The sequence below is a fragment of the Pelobates fuscus genome, chromosome 2 (assembly GCF_036172605.1).
Source record: "Pelobates fuscus isolate aPelFus1 chromosome 2, aPelFus1.pri, whole genome shotgun sequence".
Taxonomy (NCBI): Eukaryota; Metazoa; Chordata; class Amphibia; order Anura; family Pelobatidae; genus Pelobates; species Pelobates fuscus.
The window spans coordinates 447,495,918-447,514,944 of NC_086318.1; the positions used below are offsets into that span (position 1 = coordinate 447,495,918).

At 40.9% G+C, this 19,027-nt stretch overlaps 1 protein-coding gene across 2 annotated transcripts in view; it reads left to right on the plus strand.

Annotated features, from left to right (window-relative positions):
• Positions 1-3,238: 3,238 nt before the first annotated feature.
• The window catches only part of TTBK1 (tau tubulin kinase 1), a 303,323-nt gene continuing 287,534 nt past the window's right edge, over positions 3,239-19,027 (plus strand). For both annotated transcript variants that reach the window (XM_063444162.1, XM_063444163.1), the window contains exon 1: positions 3,239-3,377. The gene's annotated coding sequence lies outside the window, so the exon portion shown is untranslated. The remainder of the gene's footprint in view (positions 3,378-19,027) is intronic.

Below are 19,027 nucleotides of genomic sequence, written 5' to 3' on the forward strand. Positions count from 1 at the left end.
TGTCAGAGGTTGATCCAGGGTGGAAGGAAAATGGCGAGATTCCAGTTAAGCTACGGCGGTTGTGGAGTCTGCGGTGGTTGTGGTGTCTGGTGCGGTGCTTTTAGTCATCGGCGTCAGCTAGGAAGCATCCATTAACGGAGGTACCCAGTTGGGGTGCCAGGTGATCCATTACAAACATGTATAGCTTGGAGGAAAGACGAGACAGGGGCGATATGATAGAAACATTTAAATACATAAAGGGAATCAACACAGTAAAGGAGGAGACTATATTGAAAAGAAGAAAAACTACCACAACAAGAGGACATAGTCTTAAATTAGAGGGACAAAGGTTTAAAAATAATATCATTAAGTATTACTTTACTGAGAGGGTAGTGGATGCATGGAATAACCTTCCAGCTGAAGTGGTAGAGGTTAACACAGTAAAGGAGTTTAAGCATGCGGGGGATAGGCATAAGGCTATCCTAACTATAAGATAAGGCCAGGGACTAATGAAAGTATTTAGAAAATTGGGCAGACTAGATGGACCGAATGGTTCTTTTCTGCCATCACATTCTATGTTAGTGTCACATTGTGTCAGTGTGTGTGTAGTGTCACATTGTGTTTTATTGCGTCAGTGGGTGTGTAGTGTTACATTGTGTCAGTGTGTGTGTATAGTGTCACATTGTGTTACATTGTGTCAGTATGTGTGTAGTGTTACATTGTGTCAGTGTGTGTGTGTGTCGTATCACATTGTGTTACATTGTGTGTGTGTAGTGTCACATTGTGTTACATTGTGTCACTGTGTGTGTAGTGTAATATGGTGTTAAATTGTCTGTGTGTAGTGTCACATTGTGTCAGTGTGTGTGTGTAGTGTCATACTGTGTTACATTGTGTCTGTGTGTAGTGTTACATTGTGTCTGTGTGTAGTGTTACATTGTGTCTGTGTGTGTAGTGTCACATTGTGGTAGTGTGTGTATAGGGTCACATTGTGTCAGTGTGTGTAGTGTCATACTGTGTTACATTGTGTCTGTGTGTAGTGTCACATTGTGTCAGTGTGTATGTGTATAGTGTGTATAGTGTCACATTGTGTCAGTGTGTGCGTGTAGTGTTACATTGTGTCAGTGTGTGTATAGTGTCACCTGGTGTCAGTGTGTGTGTGTAGTGTTACATTGTGTCAGTGTGAGTCTGTGTGTAGTGTTACATTGTGTCAGTGTGTATTGTCACATTGTGTTAGAGTGTGTGTAGTGTCACATTGTGTCAGTGTGTGTGTGTATTGGCACATTGTGTCAGTGTGTAGTGTCACATTGTGTCAGTGTGTAGTGTCACATTGTGTCAGTGTGTGTTGTAGTGTCACATTGTGTCAGTGTGTGTGTGTGTATTGTCACATTGTGTCAGTCTGTATGTAGTGTCACATTGTGTCACATTGTGTCAGTGTGTGTGTAGTGTCACATTGTGTCAGTGTGTGTGTGTGTATTGTCACATTGTGTCAGTCTGTATGTAGTGTCACATTGTGTTACATTGTGTCAGTGTGTGTAGTGTCACATTGTGTCAGTGTGTGTGTATAGTGTCACATTGTGTCAGTGTGTGTGTATAGTGTCACATTGTGTCAGTGTGTGTGTGTGTAGTGTCACATTGTGTCAGTGTGTGTGTGTAGTGTCACATTGTGTCAGTGTGTGTGTATAGTGTCACATTGTGTCAGTGTGTGTGTATAGTGTCACATTGTGTCAGTGTGTGTGTGTAGTGTCACATTGTGTCAGTGTGTGTGTGTAGTGTCACATTGTGTCAGTGTGTGTGTGTGTATTGTCACATTGTGTCAGTGTGTGTGTAGTGTCACATTGTGTCAGTGTGTGTGTGTGTATTGTCACATTGTGTCAGTCTGTATGTAGTGTCACATTGTGTTACATTGTGTCAGTGTGTGTAGTGTCACATTGTGTCAGTGTGTGTGTATAGTGTCACATTGTGTCAGTGTGTGTGTATAGTGTCACATTGTGTCAGTGTGTGTGTGTGTAGTGTCACATTGTGTCAGTGTGTGTGTGTAGTGTCACATTGTGTCAGTGTGTGTGTATAGTGTCACATTGTGTCAGTGTGTGTGTATAGTGTCACATTGTGTCAGTGTGTGTGTGTAGTGTCACATTGTGTCAGTGTGTGTGTGTGTATTGTCACATTGTGTCAGTGTGTGTGTAGTGTCACATTGTGTCAGTGTGTGTGTGTGTGTGTGTATTGTCACATTGTGTCAGTCTGTATGTAGTGTCACATTGTGTTACATTGTGTCAGTGTGTGTAGTGTCACATTGTGTCAGTCTGTATGTAGTGTCACATTGTGTCAGTGTGTGTGTGTGTAGTGTCACATTGTGTCAGTGTGTGTGTGTATTGTCACATTGTGTCAGTGTGTGTGTGTGTATTGTCACATTGTGTCAGTCTGTATGTAGTGTCACATTGTGTCAGTGTGTGTGTGTGTAGTGTCACATTGTGTCAGTGTGTGTGTGTGTATTGTCACATTGTGTCAGTCTGTATGTAGTGTCACATTGTGTCAGTGTGTGTGTAGTGTCACATTGTGTCAGTGTGTGTGTGTGTATTGTCACATTGTGTCAGTCTGTATGTAGTGTCACATTGTGTTACATTGTGTCAGTGTGTAGTGTCACATTGTGTTACATTGTGTCAGTGTGTGTAGTGTCACATTGTGTCAGTCTGTATGTAGTGTCACATTGTGTTACATTGTGTCAGTGTGTAGTGTCACATTGTGTTACATTGTGTCAGTGTGTGTAGTGTCACATTGTGTCAGTCTGTATGTAGTGTCACATTGTGTTACATTGTGTCAGTGTGTAGTGTCACATTGTGTTACATTGTGTCAGTGTGTGTAGTGTCACATTGTGTCAGTCTGTATGTAGTGTCACATTGTGTTACATTGTGTCAGTGTGTAGTGTCACATTGTGTCAGTGTGTGTGTGTATTGTCACATTGTGTCAGTCTGTATGTAGTGTCACATTGTGTCAGTGTGTGTGTGTAGTGTCACATTGTGTCAGTGTGTGTGTGTGTGTATTGTCACATTGTGTCAGTCTGTATGTAGTGTCACATTGTGTTACATTGTGTCAGTGTGTAGTGTCACATTGTGTCAGTGTGTGTAGTGTCACATTGTGTCAGTCTGTATGTAGTGTCACATTGTGTTACATTGTGTCAGTGTGTAGTGTCACATTGTGTCAGTGGGTGTGTTGCAGGCTGTGACGTCAGTGCAGTATCTTCTCGCGGTGCATTGTGGGAGTATCCGGATCCTCTGCAGCACCAGGGACAGCACCGGGGAGAGGACACCGGATCAGCCCGGCCCGGGGAGCCAGCGGGGGCCAAAAACAGAGCATGAACCCCCAACTGCAACCCGGATCCCCGGGGACCCCCATCCTGACCGGTGAGAGGGGTGGGAAGAGAAGGGAATAGGGGCACAGCATGGAGAGGGGGGTGGGGGGCATAGTGTCAGCTAATCCTGCATAATAATAATTATAATAAACATAATATTATATCTGTATAGTAATCATAATATTAATAAACATAATATTATATCTGTATAGTAATCATAATATTAATAAACATAATATTATATCTGTATAGTAATCATAATATTAATAAACATAATATTATATCTGTATAGTAATCATAATAATTATATTATTAATAAACATAATATTATATCTGTATAGTAATCATAATATTAATAAACATAATATTATATCTGTATAGTAATCATAATAATTATATTATTAATAAACATAATATTATATCTGTATAGTAATCATAATAATTATATTATTAATAAACATAATATTATATCTGTATAGTAATCATAATAATTATATTATTAATAAACATAATACTATATCTGTATAGTAATCATAATAATTATATTATTAATAAACATATTATATCTGTATAGTAATCATAATAATTATATTATTAATAAACATAATATTATATCTGTATAGTAATCATAATAATTATATTATTAATAAACATAATATTATATCTGTATAGTAATCATAATAATTATATTATTAATAAACATAATATTATATCTGTATAGTAATCATAATAATTATATTATTATTAAACATATTATATCTGTATAGTAATCATAATAATTATATTATTAATAAACATAATATTATATCTGTATAGTAATCATAATAATTATATTATTAATAAACATAATATTATATCTGTATAGTAATCATAATAATTATATTATGAATAAACATAATATTATATCTGTATAGTAATCATAATAATTATATTATTAATAAACATAATATTATATCTGTATAGTAATCATAATAATTATATTATTAATAAACATATTATATCTGTATAGTAATCATAATATTAATAAACATAATATTATATCTGTGTATTAAAAATTATAATAGTTACAATATTAATAAACATATTATATCTGTATAGTAATCATAATAATAATTATAATAAACATAATATTATGTCTGTATAGTAATCATAATAATTATAATATTAATAAACATATTATATCTGTGTATTAAAAATTATAATAGTTATAATATTAATAAACATAATATTACATCTGTGTATTAATAATAGTTACATTATTAATAAACATAATATTATATCTGTGTATTAATAATAATAATAGTTATAATATTAATAAACAAATTATATATATGTAATAAAATTATAATAGTTATAATATTAATAAACATAATATTATATCTGTGTATTAAAAATTACAATAGTTATAAAAATAATAAACATAATATTATATCTGTGTATTAAAATTATAATAGTTATAATATTATTAAACATACTATATAGTAATCATAATAATTATAATATTAATAAACATAATATTATATCTGTGTATTAATAATACGTTATAATATTAATAAACAAAAGGGGGCACTTCCTATCTCTGTCTATATGTAATTCTAAAATTATATAGGGGGCACTTCCTATCTCTGTCTATATGTAATTCTAAAATTATATAGGGGGCACTTCCTATCTCTGTCTATATGTAATTCTATAACAATATAGGAGGCACGTCCTATCCCATTCTAAATGTAATTCTGTAACAGTATAGGGGGCACTTCCTATCTCTGTCTATATGTAATTCTATAATAATATAGGAGGCACTTCCTATCTCTGTCTATATGTAATTATGTAGTGATATAGGGGGCACTTCCTATCTCTGTCTATATGTAATTCTATAATAATATAGGAGGCACTTCCTATCTCTGTCTATATGTAATTATGTAGTGATATAGGGGGCACTTCCTATCTCTGTCTATATGTAATTCTATAATAATATAGGAGGCACTTCCTATCTCTGTCTATATGTAATTCTATATGTAATTCTATAATAATATAGGAGGCACTTCCTATCTCTGTCTATATGTAATTCTATAATAATATAGGAGACACTTCCTATCTCTGTCTATATGTAATTCTATAATAATATAGGAGGCACTTCCTATCTCTGTCTATATGTAATTCTATAATAATATAGGAGGCACTTCCTATATCTGTCTATATGTAATTCTATATGTAATTCTTTAAAAACATAGGGGGCACTTCTATCTCTGTCTATATGTAATTCTATAATAATATAGGAGGCACTTCCTATCTCTGTCTATATGTAATTCTATAATAATATAGGAGGCACTTCCTATCTCTGTCTATATGTAATTCTATAATAATATAGGAGGCACTTCCTATCTCTGTCTATATGTAATTCTATAATAATATAGGAGGCACTTCCTATCTCTGTCTATATGTAATTCTATAATAATATAGGAGGCACTTCCTATCTCTGTCTATATGTAATTCTATAATAATATAGGAGGCACTTCCTATCTCTGTCTATATGTAATTCTATAATAATATAGGAGGCACTTCCTATTTTTGTCTATATGTAATTCTGTAACAGTATAGGGGGCACTTCCTATTTTTGTCTATATGTAATTCTGTAACAGTATAGGGGGCACTTCCTATCTCTGTCTATATGTAATTCTATAATAATATAGGGCCAATTCTAATCTCTGTCTATATGTAATTCTATAATAATATAGGGGGCACTTCCTATCTCTGTCTATATGTAATTCTATAATAAAATAGGGGGCACTTCCTATCTCTGTCTATATGTAATTCTATAATAATATAGGAGGCACTTCCTATCTCTGTCTATATGTAATTCTATAATAATATAGGAGGCACTTCCTATTTTTGTCTATATGTAATTCTGTAACAGTATAGGGGGCACTTCCTATTTTTGTCTATATGTAATTCTGTAACAGTATAGGGGGCACTTCCTATCTCTGTCTATATGTAATTCTATAATAATATAGGGCCAATTCTAATCTCTGTCTATATGTAATTCTATAATAATAAAGGGGGCACTTCCTATCTCTGTCTATATGTAATTCTATAATAATAAAGGGGGCACTTCCTATCTCTGTCTATATGGAATTATATAAAAACATAGAAGGCACTTCCTATCTCTGTCTGTGTATGTAATTCTATAAATAATAATATAGGGGCCTTCCTATCTCATGCTATATGTTATTCTGTAAATACTAGGAGGCACTTCCGATCACTGTCTATATGTAAGTATATAATAATATAGGAGGCACTTCCTACATAGGAGGTGACCACCTAGTTTCTGTGTAATATTGGGTGTTTTCCACCTTTCTCCATTTTATGTGATCTCATTCCAAATGCATAATATTGGACAACTTCCTACTTTCTCTATAATATTGGGTGACGTCCTACTTCCTGCATTATATTGGACAACTTCCTGATTTCTTTTTATTATTGAGGTGACTTCCTGGTTTCTGTGTAATACTGGGTGTCTTTTCCGCTCTCTCCATAATTTTATGTGACCTGTTTCGTTATGCATACTAGTGGGTGATTTCCTGCTCTCTGTGTGATATTGGGTGATTTCAATTGACGGAGGTACCCAGTCGGGGTACAGGGAGCTCCGCTACAATCACCAAATATTACACTGAGAGCAGGAAAATCGCCCAATATCACACTTAATATTACACAGATGGCAGGAAATTATTCAATATTACACACAAAAACAGGAAGTTTTTTGTGTGTGTAATATTTTGTGATTTATTGCGTCCTGTGTAATACTGAATAATTTCCTGCTTTATGTGTAATATTGGGTTATTTCCTGTCCTCTGTGTAATATTAGATGATTTCCTGTTTTTTGTGTAATATTGAATAATTTCCTGCCACCTGTATAAAATTAAGCGATTTTCTGCTCTCTGTGTGATATTGGTTAATTTCCTGCTCTCTGTGTGATATTGGGTGATTTCCTGCTCCCTGTGTGATATTGGGCGATTTTCTGCTCTCTGTGTGATATTGGGTGATTTCCTGCTCCCTGTGTGATATTGGGTGATTTCTGTTCTCTGTGTGATATTGGGTGATTTCCTGCTCTCTGTGTGATATTGGGGGATTTCCTGCTCTCTGTGTGATATTGAATGATTTCCTGCATTTTGTGTGATATTGGGGGATTTCCTGCTCTCTGGGTGATAATGGGTTATTTCCTGCTCTCTGGGTGATAATGGGTGATTTCCTGCTCTCTGTGTAATATTGGGTGATTTCCTGCTCTCTAGGTGATAATGGGTGATTTCCTGCTCTCTGTGTAATATTGGGTGATTTCCTGCTCTCTGTGCGATATTGGGGGATTTCCTGCTCTCTGGGTGATACTGGGTGATTTCCTGCTCTCTGGGTGATAATGGGTGATTTCCTGCTCTCTGTGTAATATTGGGTGATTTCCTGCTCTCTGTGCGATATTGGGGGATTTCCTGCTCTCTGTGTGATATTGGGGGATTTCCTGCTCTCTGTGTAATATTGAATGATTTCCTGCATTTTGTGTGATATTGGGGGATTTCCTGCTCTCTGTGTGATATTGGGTAATTTCCTGCTCTCTGGGTGATATTGGGGGATTTCCTGCTCTCTGTGTGATATTGGGGGATTTCCTGCTCTCTGTATGATACTGGGTGATTTCCTGCTCTCTGGGTGATACTGGGTGATTTCCTGCTCTCTGTGCGATATTGGATGATTTCCTGCTCTCTGTGCGATACTGGGGGATTTCCTGCTCTCTGTGTAATATTACATAATTTTCTGCTCTCTGTGTGATATTGGGGGATTTTCTGCTTTCCGGGATATTGGGTGATTCCCTCCTCTCCGTGTGATATTGGGGGATTTCCTGCTCTCTGTGTAATATTGGTTAATTTCCTGCTCTCTGTGTGATATTGGGGGATTCCCTGCTCTCTGTGTGATATTGGGGGATTTCCTGCTCTCTGTGTGATATTGGGGGATTTCCTGCTCTCCTGTGTGATATTGGGGGATTCCCTCCTCTCCGTGTGATATTGGGGGATTTCCTGCTCTCTGTGTGATATTGGATGATTTCCTGCTCTCTGTGTGATATTAGGTAATTTCCTGCTCTCTGTGTGATAATGGGTGATTTCCTGCTCTCTGGGTAATATTGGGTGATTTCCAGCTCTCTGTGTGATATTGGATGATTTCCTGCTCTCTGGGTGATATTGGGTGATTTCCTGCTTGCTCTCTGTGTGATATTGGGGGATTTCCTGCTCTCTGTGTGATATTGGGGGATTTCCTGCTCTCTGTGTGATATTGGGTGATTTCCTGCTCTCTGGGTGATACTGGGTGATTTCCTGCTCTCTGTGTGATATTGGGGGATTTCCTGCTCCCTGTGTGATATTAGGTGATTTCCTGCTCCCTGTGTGATATTAGGTGATTTCCTCCTCTCCTGTATGATATTGGGTGATTTCCTGCTCTCTGTGTGATATTGGGGAATTTCCTGCTCTCTGTGTGATATTGGGGGATTTCCTGCTCTCTGTGTGATATTGGGGGATTTCCTGCTCTCTGGGTGATACTGGGTGATTTCCTCCTCTCCGTGTGATATTGGGGGATTTCCTGCTCTCTGTGTGATATTAGGTGATTTCCTCCTCTCTGTGTGATATTAGGTGATTTCCTGCTCTCTGGGTGATATTGGGTGATTTTGTTCTCTTTTTGTGATATTGGATGATTTGTGTGATACTGGGTGATTTCCTCCTCTCTGTGTGATATTGGGTGATTTTGTTCTCTTTTTGTGATATTGGATGATTTCCTGCTCTCTGTGTGATACTGGGTGATTTCCTGCTCTCTGTGTGATACTGGGTGATTTCCTGCTCTCTGTGTGATATTGGATGATTTCCTGCTCTCTGTGTGATATTGGATGATTTCCTGCTCTCTGTGTGATATTGGGTGATTTCCTGCTCTATGTGTGATACTGGGTGATTTCCTCCTCTCTGTGTGATACTGGGTGATTTCCTGCTCTCTGTGTGATACTGGGTGATTTCCTGCTCTCTGTGTGATACTGGGTGATTTCCTGCTCTCTGTGTGATACTGGGTGATTTCCTGCTCTCTGTGTGATACTGGGTGATTTCCTGCTCTCTGATACTGGGTGATTTCCTGCTCTCTGTGTGATACTGGGTGATTTCCTCCTCTCCGTGTGATATTGGGTGATTTCCTGCTCTTTGGGTGATACTGGGTGATTTCCTGCTCTCTGTGTGATATTGGGTGATTTCGTGCTCTCTTTGTGATACTGCCTGATTTCCTGCTCTCTGTGTAATATTGGGTGATAGCCTGCTCTCTGTGTGATATTGGGTGATAGCCTGCGCTCTGTGTGATATTGGGTGATTTTGTTCTCTTTTTGTGATATTGGATGATTTGTGTGATGCTGGGTGATTTCCTGCTCTCTGTGTGATACTTGGGTGATTTCCTGCTCTGTGTGATACTGGATGATTTCCTGCTCTCTGTGTGATACTGGGTGATTTCCTGCTCTCTGTGTGATATTGGGTGACTTCCTGCTCTCTGTGATACTGGATGATTTCCTGCTCTCTGTGTGATATTGGGTGATTTCGTTCTCTCTGTGTGATATTGGGTGATTTCGTTCTCTCTGTGTGATATTGGGGGATTTCCTGCTCTCTGTGTGATATTGGGGGATTTCCTGCTCTCTGTGTGATATTGGGGGATTTCCTGCTCTCCTGTGTGATATTGGGGGATTTCCTGCTCTCCTGTGTGATATTGGGGAATTCCCTCCTCTCCGTGTGATATTGGGGGATTTCCTGCTCTCCGTGTGATATTGGGGGATTTCCTGCTCTCTGTGTGATATTGGATGATTTCCTGCTCTCTGTGTGATATTGGATGATTTCCTGCTCTCTGTGTGATATTGGGTGATTTCCTGCTCTCTGTGTGATATTGGGTGATTTCCTTCTCTCTGTGTGATATTGGGTGATTCCCTCCTCTCTGTGTGATATTGGGGGATTTCCTGCTCTCTGTGTGATATTGGGGATTTCCTGCTCTCTGTGTGATATTGGGGGATTTCCTGCTCTCCTGTGTGATATTGGGGGATTCCCTCCTCTCCGTGTGATATTGGGGGATTCCCTGCTCTCCGTGTGATATTGGGGGATTTCCTGCTCTCCGTGTGATATTGGGGGATTTCCTGCTCTCTGTGTGATATTGGGTGATTTCCGGCTCTCTATGTGATATTGGGTGATTTCCTGCTCTCTGTGTGATATTGGGGGATTTCCTGCTCTCTGTGTGATATTGGGGGATTTCCTGCTCTCTGTGTGATATTGGGTGATTTTATTCTCTTTTTGTGATATTGGATGATTTGTGTGATACTGGGTGATTTCCTCCTCTCTGTGTGATATTGGGTGATTTTGTTCTCTTTTTGTGATATTGGGTGATTTCCTGCTCTATGTGTGATACTGGGTGATTTCTTCCTCTCTGTGTGATATTGGGTGATTTTGTTCTCTTTTTGTGATATTGGATGATTTCCTGCTCTCTGTGTGATACTGGGTGATTTCCTGCTCTCTTTGTGATACTGGGTGATTTCCTGCTCTCTGTGTGATATTGGATGATTTCCTGCTCTCTGTGTGATATTGGGTGATTTCCTGCTCTACGTGTGATACTGGGTGATTTCCTGCTCTCTGTGTGATATTGGGTGACTTCCTGCTCTATGTGATACTAGATGATTTCCTGCTCTCTGTGTGATATTGGGGGATTTCCTGCTCTCTGTGTGATATTGGGTGATTTCCTCCTCTCCGTGTGATATTGGGTGATTTCCTGCTCTTTGGGTGATACTGGGTGATTTCCTGCTCTCTGTGTGATACTGGATGATTTCCTGCTCTCTGTGTGATATTGGGTGATTTCCTCCTCTGTGTGTGATATTGGGTGATTTTGTGCTCTCTTTGTGATACTGCTTGATTTCCTGCTCTCTGTGTAATATTGGGTGATTTCCTCCTCTCTGTGTGATATTGGGTGATTTTGTTCTCTTTTTGTGATATTGGATGATTTGTGTGATACTGGGTGATTTCCTGCTCTCTGTGTGATACTGGGTGATTTCCTGCTCTGTGTGATATTGGGTGATTTCCTGCTCTCTGTGTGATACTGGGTGATTTCCTGCTCTGTGTGATATTGGGTGTTTTCCTGCTCTCTGTGTGATACTGGGTGATTTCCTGCTCTCTGTGTGATATTGGGTGACTTCCTGCTCTCTGTGTGATACTGGATGATTTCCTGCTCTCTGTGTGATACTGGGTGATTTCCTCCTCTTCGTGTGATATTGGGGGATTTTGTGTGATATTGGGGGATTTCCTGCTCTCTGTGTGATATTGGGTGATTTCCTGCTCTCTGTGTGATATTGGGGGATTTCCTGCTCTCTGGGTAATACTGGATGATTTCCTTCTCTCTGTATAATATTACATAATTTTCTGCTCTCTATGTGATATTGGGTGATTCCCTCCTCTCCGTGTGATACTGGGTGATTTCCTGCTCTCTGTGTGATATTGGGTGATTTCCTCCTCTCTGTGTGATATTGGGTGATTTTGTTCTCTTTTTGTGATATTGGATGATTTGTGTGATACTGGGTGATTTCCTGCTCTCTGGGCGATACTGGGTGATTTCCTGCTCTATGTGTGATACTGGGTGATTTCCTGCTCTCTGTGTGATACTGGGTGATTTCCTGCTCTCTGTGTGATACTGGGCGATTTCCTGCTCTCTGTGTGATACTGGGTGATTTCCTGCTCTCTGTGTGATACTGGGTGATTTCCTGCTCTCTGTGTGATACTGGGTGATTTCCTGCTCTCTGTGTGTGATATTGGGTGATTTTCTGCTCTCTGTGATACTGGATGATTTCCTGCTCTCTGTGTGATATTGGGTGATTTCGTTCTCTTTTTGTGATATTGGATGATTTGTGTGATACTGGGTGATTTCCTGCTCTCTGTGTGATACTGGGTGATTTCCTGCTCTCTGTGTAATATTGAATGATTTCCTGCTCTCTGTGCGATATTGGGGGATTTCCTGCTCTTTGGGTAATACTGGATGATTTCCTTCTCTCTGTGTAATATTACATAATTTTCTGCTCTCTGTGTGAAATTGGGGGATTTTCTGCTTTCCGGGATATTGGGTGATTCCCTCCTCTCCGTCTGATATTGGGTGATTCCCTCCTCTCCGTGTGATACTGGGTGATTTCCTGCTCTCTGTGTGTGATATTGGGTGATTTTGTGCTCTCTTTGTGATACTGGATGATTTCCTGCTCTCTGTGTGATATTGGGTGATTTCGTTCTCTTTTTGTGATATTGGATGATTTGTGTGATACTGGGTTATTTCCTGCTCTCTGTGTGATACTGGGTGATTTCCTGCTCTCTGTAGGATATTGGGGGATTTCCTGCTTTCTGTGTGATATTGGGTGATTTCCTACTTTCAGTGTGATATTGGGGGATTTCCTGCTCTCTGTGTAATATTGGGTGATTTCCGGCTCTCTGTGTAATATTGAATGATTTCCTGCTCTCTGTGCAATATTGGGGGATTTCCTGCTCTTTGGGTAATACTGGATGATTCCCTCCTCTCCGTGTGATACTGGGTGATTTCCTGCTCTCTGTGTGATATTGGGTGATTCCCTCCTCTCTGTGTGATATTGGGTGATTTTGTGCTCTCTTTGTGATACTGCCTGATTTCCTGCTCTCTGTGTAATATTGGGTGATAGCCTGCTCTCTGTGTGATATTGGGTGATTTCCTCCTCTCTGTGTGATATTGGGTGATTTTGTTCTCTTTTTGTGATTTTGGATGATTTGTGTGATACTGGGTGATTTCCTGCTCTCTGTGTTATACTGGGTGATTTCCTGCTCTCTGTGTGATATTGGGTGATTTCCTGCTCTCTGTGTGATACTGGGTGATTTCCTGCTCTCTGTGTGATACTGGGTGATTTCCTTCCCTCTGTGTGATATTGGGTGACTTCCTGCTCTCTGTGTGATACTGGATGATTTCCTGCTCTCTGTGTGATACTGGGTGATTTCCTGCTCTCTGTGTGATACTGGGTGATTTCCTGCTCTCTGTGTGATATTAGGTGATTCCCTCCTCTCTGTGTGATATTGGGTGATTTTGTGCTCTCTTTGTGATACTGCCTGATTTCCTGCTCTCTGTGTAATATTGGGTGATAGCCTGCTCTCTGTGTGATATTGGGTGATTTCCTTCTCTCTGTGTGATATTGGGTGATTTTGTTCTCTTTTTTTGTGATATTGGATGATTTGTGTGATACTGGGTGATTTCCTGCTCTCTGTGTGATACTGGGTGATTTCCTGCTCTCTGTGTGATATTGGGTGATTTCCTGCTCTCTGTGTGATACTGGGTGATTTCCTGCTCTCTGTGTGATACTGGGTGATTTCCTTCCCTCTGTGTGATATTGGGTGACTTCCTGCTCTCTGTGTGATACTGGATGATTTCCTGCTCTCTGGGTGATACTAGGTGATTTCCTGCTGTGTGTGATATTGGGTGATTTCCTGCTCTCTGTGTGATACTGGGTGGTTTCCTCCTCTCCGTGTGATATTGGGTGATTTCCTGCTCTCTGGGTGATACTGGGTGATTTCCTGCTCTCTGTGTAATATTGGGTGATTTCCTGCTCCCTGTGTGATATTGGGTGATTTCCTGCTCTCTTTGTGATACTGTGTGGTTTCCTCCTCTCCGTGTGATATTGGGTGATTTCCTGCTCTCTGTGTGATACTCGATGATTTCCTGCTCTCTGTGTGATACTGGTTGATTTCCTCCTTTCCGTGTGATATTGAGTGATTTCCTGCTCTCTGGGTGATACTGGGTGATTTCCTGCTCTCTGGGTGATACTGGGTGATTTCCTGCTCTCTGGGTGATACTGGGTGATTTCCTGCTCTCTGTGTGATATTGTGTGATTTCCTGCTCTATCTGTGATACTGGGTGGTTTCCTCCTCTCCGTGTGATATTGGGTGATTTCCTGCTCTCTGTGTAATATTGGGTGATAGCCTGCTCTCTGTGTGATATTGGGTGATTTCCTCCTCTCTGTGTGATACTGGGTTATTTCCTGCTCTCTGTGTGATATTGGGTGACTTCCTGCTCTCTGTGTGATACTGGATGATTTCCTGCTCTCTGGGTGATACTGGGTGATTTCCTGCTGTGTGTGATATTGGGTGATTTCCTGCTCTCTGTGTTATACTGGGTGGTTTCCTCCTCTCCGTGTGATATTGGGTGATTTCCTGCTCTCTGGGTGATACTGGGTGACTTCCTGCTCTCTGTGTGATACTGGATGATTTCCTGCTCTCTGGGTGATACTGGGTGATTTCCTGCTGTGTGTGATATTGGGTGATTTCCTGCTCTCTGTGTGATACTGGGTGGTTTCCTCCTCTCCGTGTGATATTGGGTGATTTCCTGCTCTCTGGGTGATACTGGGTGATTTCCTGCTCTCTGTGTAATATTGGGTGATTTCCTGCTCCCTGTGTGATATTGGGTGATTTCCTGCTCTCTTTGTGATACTGTGTGGTTTCCTCCTCTCCGTGTGATATTGGGTGATTTCCTGCTCTCTGTGTGATACTCGATGATTTCCTGCTCTCTGTGTGATACTGGTTGATTTCCTCCTTTCCGTGTGATATTGAGTGATTTCCTGCTCTCTGGGTGATACTGGGTGATTTCCTGCTCTCTGGGTGATACTGGGTGATTTCCTGCTCTCTGGGTGATACTGGGTGATTTCCTGCTCTCTGTGTGATATTGTGTGATTTCCGGCTCTATCTGTGATACTGGGTGGTTTCCTCCTCTCCGTGTGATATTGGGTGATTTCCTGCTCTCTGTGTAATATTGGGTGATAGCCTGCTCTCTGTGTGATATTGGGTGATTTCCTCCTCTCTGTGTGATACTGGGTTATTTCCTGCTCTCTGTGTGATATTGGGTGACTTCCTGTTCTCTGTGTGATACTGGATGATTTCCTGCTCTCTGGGTGATACTGGGTGATTTCCTGCTGTGTGTGATATTGGGTGATTTCCTGCTCTCTGTGTTATACTGGGTGGTTTCCTCCTCTCCGTGTGATATTGGGTGATTTCCTGCTCTCTGGGTGATACTGGGTGATTTCCTGCTCTCTGTGTAATATTGGGTGATTTCCTCCTCTCTGTGTGATACTGGGTGATTTCCTGCTCTCTGTGTGATATTGGGTGATTTCCTGCTCTCTGTGTGATACTGGGTGATTTCCTGCTCTCTGTGTGATACTGGGTGATTTCCTTCCCTCTGTGTGATATTGGGTGACTTCCTGCTCTCTGTGTGATACTGGATGATTTCCTGCTCTCTGGGTGATACTGGGTGATTTCCTGCTCTCTGTGTGATATTGTGTGATTTCCTGCTCTATCTGTGATACTGGGTGGTTTCCTCCTCTCCGTGTGATATTGGGTGATTTCCTGCTCTCTGTGTAATATTGGGTGATAGCCTGCTCTCTGTGTGATATTGGGTGATTTCCTCCTCTCTGTGTGATACTGGGTTATTTCCTGCTCTCTGTGTGATATTGGGTGACTTCCTGCTCTCTGTGTGATACTGGATGATTTCCTGCTCTCTGTGTGATACTGGGTGATTTCCTCCTCTTCGTGTGATATTGAGTGATTTCCTGCTCTCCGGGTGATACTGGGGGATTTCCTGCTCTCCGTGTGATATTGGGTGGTTTCCTGCTCTCTGTGTGATATTGGGTGATTTCCTGCTCTCTGTGTGATATTGGGTGATTTCCTGCTCTCTGTGTGATATTGGGTGATTCCCTCCTCTCCGTGTGATATTGTGGGATTTCCTGCTCTCTGTGTGATATTGGGGGATTTCCTACTCTCTGTGTGATATTGGGGGATTTCCTGCTCTCTGTGTGATATTGGGGGATTTCCTGCTCTCTGTGTGATACTGGGGGATTTCCTGCTCTCTGTGTGATATTGGGGGATTTCCTGCTCTCTGTGTGATATTGGGGGATTTCCTGCTCTCTGTGTGATATTGGGGGATTTCCTGCTCTCTGTGTGATATTGGGGGATTTCCTGCTCTCCGTGTGATATTGGGGGATTTCCTGCTCTCTGTGTGATATTGGATGATTTCCTGCTCTCTGTGTGATATTGGATGATTTCCTGCTCTCTGTGTGATATTGGGTGATTTCCGTCTCTCTATGTGATATTGGGTGATTTCCGTCTCTCTATGTGATATTGGGTGATTTTCTGCTCTCTGTGTGATATTGGGGGATTTCCTGCTCTCTGTGTGATATTGGGTGATTTCCTGCTCTCTGTGTGATATTGGGTGATTTTGTTCTCTTTTTGTGATATTGGATGATTTGTGTGATACTGGGTGATTTCCTCCTCTCTGTGTGATATTGGGTGATTTTGTTCTCTTTTTGTGATATTGGATGATTTCCTGCTCTCTGTGTGATACTGGGACATTTCCTGCTCTCTGTGTGATATTGGATGATTTCCTGCTCTCTGTGTGATATTGGGTGATTTCCTGCTCTCTGTGTGATATTGGGTGATTTCCTGCTCTCTGTGTGATATTGGGTGATTTCCTCCTCTCCGTGTGATATTGGGTGATTTCCTGCTCTTTGGGTGATACTGGGTGATTTCCTGCTCTCTGTGTGATACTGGATGATTTCCTGCTCTCTGTGTGATATTGGGTGATTTTGTGCTCTCTTTGTGATACTGCCTGATTTCCTGCTCTCTGTGTAATATTGGGTGATAGCCTGCTCTCTGTGTGATATTGGGTGATTTCCTCATCTCTGTGTGATATTGGGTGATTTTGTTCTCTTTTTGTGATATTGGATGATTTGTGTGATACTGGGTGATTTTCTGCTCTCTGTGTGATATTGGGTGACTTCCTGCTCTCTGTGTGATACTGGATGATTTCCTGCTCTCTGTGTGATACTGGGTGATTTCCTCCTCTTCGTGTGATATTGAGTGATTTCCTGCACTCCGAGTGATACTGGGGGATTTCCTGCTCTCCGTGAGATATTGGGTGATTTCCTGCTCTCCGTGTGATATTGGGTGATTTCCTGCTCTCTGTATGATATTGGGGGATTTCCTGCTCTCTGTGTGATATTGGGTGATTTCCGTCTCTCTATGTGATATTGGGTGATTTCCGTCTCTCTATGTGATATTGGGTGATTTTCTGCTCTCTGTGTGATATTGGGGGATTTCCTGCTCTCTGTGTGATATTGGGTGATTTCCTGCTCTCTGTGTGATATTGGGTGATTTTGTTCTCTTTTTGTGATATTGGATGATTTGTGTGATACTGGGTGATTTCCTCCTCTCTGTGTGATATTGGGTGATTTTGTTCTCTTTTTGTGATATTGGATGATTTCCTGCTCTCTGTGTGATACTGGGACATTTCCTGCTCTCTGTGTGATATTGGATGATTTCCTGCTCTCTGTGTGATATTGGGTGATTTCCTGCTCTCTGTGTGATATTGGGTGATTTCCTGCTCTCTGTGTGATATTGGGTGATTTCCTGCTCTCTGTGTGATATTGGGTGATTTCCTCCTCTCCGTGTGATATTGGGTGATTTCCTGCTCTTTGGGTGATATTGGGTGACTTCCTGTTCTCTGTGTGATACTGGATGATTTCCTGCTCTCTGGGTGATACTGGGTGATTTCCTGCTGTGTGTGATATTGGGTGATTTCCTGCTCTCTGTGTTATACTGGGTGGTTTCCTCCTCTCCGTGTGATATTGGGTGATTTCCTGCTCTCTGGGTGATACTGGGTGATTTCCTGCTCTCTGTGTAATATTGGGTGATTTCCTCCTCTCTGTGTGATATTGGGTGATTTTGTTCTCTTTTTGTGATATTGGATGATTTGTGTGATACTGGGTGATTTCCTGCTCTCTGTGTGATACTGGGTGATTTCCTGCTCTCTGTGTGATATTGGGTGATTTCCTGCTCTCTGTGTGATACTGGGTGATTTCCTGCTCTCTGTGTGATACTGGGTGATTTCCTTCCCTCTGTGTGATATTGGGTGACTTCCTGCTCTCTGTGTGATACTGGATGATTTCCTGCTCTCTGGGTGATACTGGGTGATTTCCTGCTCTCTGTGTGATATTGTGTGATTTCCTGCTCTATCTGTGATACTGGGTGGTTTCCTCCTCTCCGTGTGATATTGGGTGATTTCCTGCTCTCTGTGTAATATTGGGTGATAGCCTGCTCTCTGTGTGATATTGGGTGATTTCCTCCTCTCTGTGTGATACTGGGTTATTTCCTGCTCTCTGTGTGATATTGGGTGACTTCCTGCTCTCTGTGTGATACTGGATGATTTCCTGCTCTCTGTGTGATACTGGGTGATTTCCTCCTCTTCGTGTGATATTGAGTGATTTCCTGCTCTCCGGGTGATACTGGGGGATTTCCTGCTCTCCGTGTGATATTGGGTGGTTTCCTGCTCTCTGTGTGATATTGGGTGATTTCCTGCTCTCTGTGTGATATTGGGTGATTTCCTGCTCTCTGTGTGATATTGGGTGATTCCCTCCTCTCCGTGTGATATTGTGGGATTTCCTGCTCTCTGTGTGATATTGGGGGATTTCCTACTCTCTGTGTGATATTGGGGGATTTCCTGCTCTCTGTGTGATATTGGGGGATTTCCTGCTCTCTGTGTGATACTGGGGGATTTCCTGCTCTCTGTGTGATATTGGGGGATTTCCTGCTCTCTGTGTGATATTGGGGGATTTCCTGCTCTCTG